At 35.9% G+C, this 5721-nt stretch overlaps 1 long non-coding RNA gene across 1 annotated transcript; it reads left to right on the forward strand.

The window, feature by feature from the left end:
• Positions 1–684: 684 nt before the first annotated feature.
• On the forward strand, positions 685–5362 carry LOC111940812 (uncharacterized). Its single transcript, XR_002869702.2, has 3 exons — positions 685–1064; positions 1739–1821; positions 2334–5362. It is a non-coding gene; the product is annotated as an uncharacterized LOC111940812 (long non-coding RNA).
• The last annotated feature ends 359 nt before the right edge of the window (positions 5363–5721 follow it).

Here is a 5721-nt window from a genome sequence, read left to right on the forward strand (position 1 = left end):
GCTCTGTTATCCACCTGATGTGACTTTTGTATAGTCATGTTTTATACTCGGAAAACTAGTATTTCTAAATTTTTTCAGCCCATTCAGGAAAAATACAATAACCAGTTCCTGCTTTGTCTATCTCTGAAGTGGCTTCACTTAAATAATTTCTTAGGACCCTAGGGCAGAAATGAACAGAAAGACTGCTTTTGGTTTGATTTGGTTCAAAAACAAAACTTCATTGAATTGCAGCTCCCAAAATATTACAGTTGATGGCTGGACTACGCCAGAAATCACAGTGTACTAGTTTGAAAGCAAACCAGTGTGAGATCCCAAGGCAGAACTAGAATTTAGTAGGAAAATTAAGAAAAAGGGGATAATACAGAAACACTGGCTTAAACTGACAGAGTCAGGTTACAACCTGACACCATGTTGGTTAGGGTGGTAGTAGAAGTCCAATTAAATGGCAGCTTCAGTGCTGTTGGAGTGACAAATGTGGTTCTGTTGAAGCAGTGACCCTATAATGAAGTCTGGTCCTTTTCTGAATGTCCAGTATTGATTATGAAGCTCTTCTACTCAAGGGGATCCAGTGGGTAGTGCTCCTCATGGTGTTCCAAGTCTCAGATTATATCCAGGTAGGAATGCTTGGTTCCTCTCCCTGGGCGGAGCATCTCACAATGGGATGATGCAGTTTTTGAGTCATGCAGTGAGACCTTGATTGTCCATTAGCAATCCCTGTGGAAGGAGTTAATCAGGGATGAGTCATGGAGGAGATAAGGAACACTGCCACACCTGGCCTTAACAGCTTATGAAGATGGTAATAGAATGCACACTTTTTGTTACAACTTACATTATAACCTAAGACACATAGAAAACTACAAATTTGCATTAAATGAATGGTTAGCATATTTCAGTGTCATAAAGAAAAGCAGGAGAAGAGTGGTCTTCCTTCAGAAATGCAAACATTTGCTCCTCAGCTGTAGGTTTATATACTCTCTATAGCAAATGCTGAAAAATACTGCCATAGTTGAGCTCACTTTATAGCTGGGAGTGCTAAGCATCCAGTAAATGCAAGCAACAAGCAGGTACTAATTTCAGTCCCTTAGGACTGAGGAGATTTAACTTGCCAGTGTTTTTTTGGTTTTGTTTTTGGTTTTGTTCTGGTTTTTTGTCTGGGGTTTTTGTTTCTTTTTGCATTTGTTTTTCTTGGAGGGGGTTGTGGTTTTTTGGGTTTGATTTTTTTTGGGGGGTGGTTTTTTGGTTTTTTGTTGTTTTTTTTTTTTGTTTTGTTTTGTTTGGATGGTTTTTGGTGGTTTTTGAGGATTTTTTTGTGGGGAGCCTTGGGTTTTGTTGTTTTGACTCAGCTGATATTAATTGATTAAAATCAGAATACGATGCAGTTTATTCAAATGTGTGTATGTGTTTTCCAGTAGCATGGGAATATAGTATGAATTTCCAAAAAAACCCTTCCATATATGTAGCATTTCTCCAGACTCAAAATGGCAAATTTGGATCTTTACTCTCTTCTCTTTCATTGTTTGCTTTTTGGCTGGTTTTTTTTGTTGGTTTTTTTTTTCTGTTTTGGTGTGGGTTTGCTGTTCTTGGTGAGGGGGTGGGCGTGGCTTACATGCTTAACGTAGGTAGTTCCTACTCATAGGACCAGGTAGCAATTTCATAATTAGCTTGCTTGCAATAAGTTGGGAAGCCCTAAGATATGCCTTCAAAATCAGATATTGTGAAATCTGATATTACATCCCAGGTTCCTGTTGCTGAAGGTCTACAAAGGTCGGTATTCAACAGACTGCAATAACTTGGTTGGTACACATTGCCCACCATTGCCAGGTGAGACTGCATTTCATTGTCTCTGAGAATGCACCTAAGTCTTTGTAAATGCAATGGTATATAGAGTACTGGATAGTGCATGTCCCTGAATTGTCTTTCAAAAAGTTTGTATGGCTCAGATAAACAGAAAAAACATTAAGGTTTGTTGGTTTGGGTTTTTTTTCCTTTTTTTTTTTTTTTTTTGACTTTCAATCATTGCTACACTAACATATTTTAGTGATTTTTGCATGAGCTAGGAGCAGACAGCTATTTAGAATTGAAGTTTTGTAACTTTTTTAAACAATAATTCCCTTGTTCTGTAGTCCTATGTCTGTACCCAAAAGCTGGGTGCTGTTTAAATCTTCTCCAGTTGTTCTCTGGTGTGTTTCTGGAGCATTCCAATTCTAGTGAGGTTTTCACAGCTCCATTCCTATGCTCAAAGTATTTCTCTTCATGTGATTTATTCCTGGCACCATTGGCTTTTCGTGATTACTCAGAGCCAAAGAGTCTTAACAGAATTCTTCTTCCTCTAGTGCTTCACTTTGTACTGATCAGAAATGTTGAACATGATCCCCTGAACAAGAAAACACCCTGTTTCTATGGGAGAAATAGGAAAATGAGAACATTTTACCTACAAGATCTCCTGTGCAGCTGGAAAATAGGGCATCATTATCTGTCAAGAAGGACTGCCATAGATCTACAGACTGAGAAACAAATGCAGAAGGGTTATATCAGGATAATTTTACATTTTGGATGGCTGTAGAGAAGAGTGTCGTGAGCTGAATAAGGAACTGCTGGATCATCTTCTCTCAGTAAGTGCTGAATAAATACATGTGAAATTTTTGCTTGGAAGCCCTAGCTGTGAATTTCTGGGGAACCTGTGGAGAGCTGGACCCTAAAAGGATATGGGGGAAGATTTTAAAAAGCATGTAGATATTCCTGAAATTTCAGGTAATGGAAGGCTCTAATTCTCAACATAGTGTTAGGGTGATAAAGGCACACAGATGTTCCAACTGGGAACTTGCTCTCATTAACAGTTGGGCAATTTGGAATGAGGGCCTCAGTGCTGGGAGATCTGAAAGTAATGAACTCCAAGCCCATCCTTGGCACATCAAGACAGTTATTGTACTTTCCACTAGTTCACTCAGTTAATGTTCATGTTCGTGGGAAAGGAAATATGCAGAAGGATATTTTTGGAAATCTGCCCAGTGTGAACTACTTAGTAATATGCCTGCTTCCAACACATTAGATAACTGAGGCAATCCTCCTTCCACATAAGGACAAGAGCCTGGAAAATTAAATTATTTCTACAAACAGGTATTTGTAAGGCTAGGAGATTTTTATATCCATGTACACATGAGACATTGAAACAGCAAATTTTCAGAGTATGCTTGCCTGATGCTTTACTGAACCTTCAGGTTCTCCTTACTTTACACGGACATTTATTTTCTTCTTAATTGAGAGACATCTTATCAAGTCACTGATATCAACTACTATATTCTATTTGACTTGCAATGTGACTAGACTATGTTTTCTCCAAAATGAAAGAAAAAGTCTGTTCAAAAGAAATAGATCATAAGAAGGAAAAAAAAAAAATAGAACAGCCTAGCATCCAAATACATCAACTGCAAGAATAATAGCTTCGACTGTGGGGAGTCAGGCATATTCTTCTTTACTCTCAAAGCTAAACCAGAAGCATCTGAACCATCATAAAGTTACCTCTGTGCAACCCCTTGTAGAGCATATATTCAGCAGACTCTACATACAGGCATGGAATAAATTAATATATTTTTAACATTACTTTAATCGGCTCTTACTTGGACTTATCAAAGATGTTAAATGTATGAGTGGAAGAATGCACTTATGTTCAGGGGCTCGTTTTGAAGAGATCTACTTCCTAAGTCAATATATGAAAGAGAGTAAGCTGTAATACAAAAACTCCAATGCACATTTTAGGATCTCAGAAATCACTATCACCCAGAAATCAGCCTTTATTTAACAGAACATAATAGGTCAGAAAAGAGTTTACATAAAAAACAGTGTTTTGATGGATTCTAAAATGAATGGATTGTAAATGAAGATTCTAAAGAACACTGATGTTCCAATATTAATTGAAAGCAGAATCAGTAATATCAAAGTCAGATACTCCTTACATAGTTTTACATGAAAACCCACATCCTTCTAAGTGTACCTAGAACCTGTCTATTTTAGCTGCTGATATGAGAGCTAAAAGCTCACAATTTCTTGTGCTTTTGTAGGTGTTGTAGGGGTACTTGTTTATGACCTATGATCAATGAAAAAACCCATATGTACAAGAAATATAAAATTTAGACCAGATTTTAAACTCAAAAAAATTATGAATGCTTTCCCCTGGTGATTCAAGTAACCCTTTCCAAGGTTCCAAATATGAATTAATGCCAGCATATCAAAATGAAGCCAACCCCTTCAAAATAAGGTAATACTGCAAAGGGTTAGGCTGAAAGCAGATTCTCCTTAGTGAAACTGGATGATTATGTAAAATGGAAGTAAAAAAAGTTTCCAGCACATATGGCAGCAGAATCTGAGAACTGTTGTCTGTAAGAGTGTGAGAAAAGTTGTTCCTCCTTTTAGCTGCTGGTTAGAAAGAAAAAGAGTCCTGAGGAGTTTATTCATTGTCTTCCTGGATATAAAAGCCCATTGAATGGATGGAAGGTGTTTTCCTGCAATACAGACCATACCTTCAAAGGGATTTAAATTTCCATTTGTCTTTTATCTACTTAAGGCTTCTCTGATCTTGTTTGTTTTAATCTCAAGGAAAGGAGGACAGACTGTAATCCCAGACAGGTACACCCTTCAATATAACTGACTTATTAAAAATTATTATTTGACTTTCCTATTAAAAATTTTTATGTGAAACAGCCGCAATCTCTTTGTATACTTGAAAAGATTACAAAAATATATTTCATTATTTTAGACATACAAATTCTAGCCAATGATTGCTCATTAATTTTTTGCTATGTCATTTGTAATTTAGATTCTGAATCTCTTGTTATTTTTATCAGGTTATCAAAATATTGTTCTATTTTGTTATTGAATATAAAAGAACTGGAGAAAGCATAGAGAACACTAGGTATTTACACACTTTATATATTTACATAAATATTTTTGCACACATAAAACCCAATTTCTTCAAGAGTCTATGATGACACTTCCTTTTGATAGACTAAACTATTGTTCATATCAACAATTTGGAAATAAATCAAAAAGACACAATATTGTCAAAATTGTACGGTGTTCCTGTATCTCAGCCTGTGACAATGACTACTTACTCTCAGCACCATTATTTTCAATACTGTTTTCTGCTGTTTGCTGCCTTGTTTAGTCCTAAGTATACAATTATAGTATTCAATTATACTACATCACTTTTGCAAAAGAGGGAGTCAATGATTTCTTAAGCACACTTTGATATGAACGGTTAACAATTGATTAGAGGCTGATGTAAGCCTCAAGGAGTAACTTCAAGTACAGTGTGTATTAATTTAAACCATGATTAATAAAAGAGAAAAATACAGTGTTCTCAGGACTTTTAGAAGTTTCCAGTATTTTATTTTACTGTTACGGAATGAGTGTCTAATTTTGTCATATTGCCATAGACCATGAGGATATTACCATATGTTTCTTTTTATAACAAAAGTGTAGGCAGTTATTTAAGTATAGTTAAATGAACTAATTTATCTACAAGCTACTGGTATCTTTCTCTTCTAGCATACTTGTTTTCATTCAGTTCCTACTTTCACCCATTGGCTTGCCAAATTACTATTTAGTAATGGATACCATTTTAGATTTAGATACCTTTTTCTGTGCTGAATATTCATAATGGTCTTTAAAAGATGATATTGCTTTTTAACATAAAGAACCACCCCTAGCTACTCCTTCTGCTCT

Source organism: Cyanistes caeruleus, chromosome Z (assembly GCF_971803275.1).
Source record: "Cyanistes caeruleus chromosome Z, bCyaCae1.hap1.1, whole genome shotgun sequence".
Lineage (NCBI taxonomy): Eukaryota > Metazoa > Chordata > Aves > Passeriformes > Paridae > Cyanistes > Cyanistes caeruleus.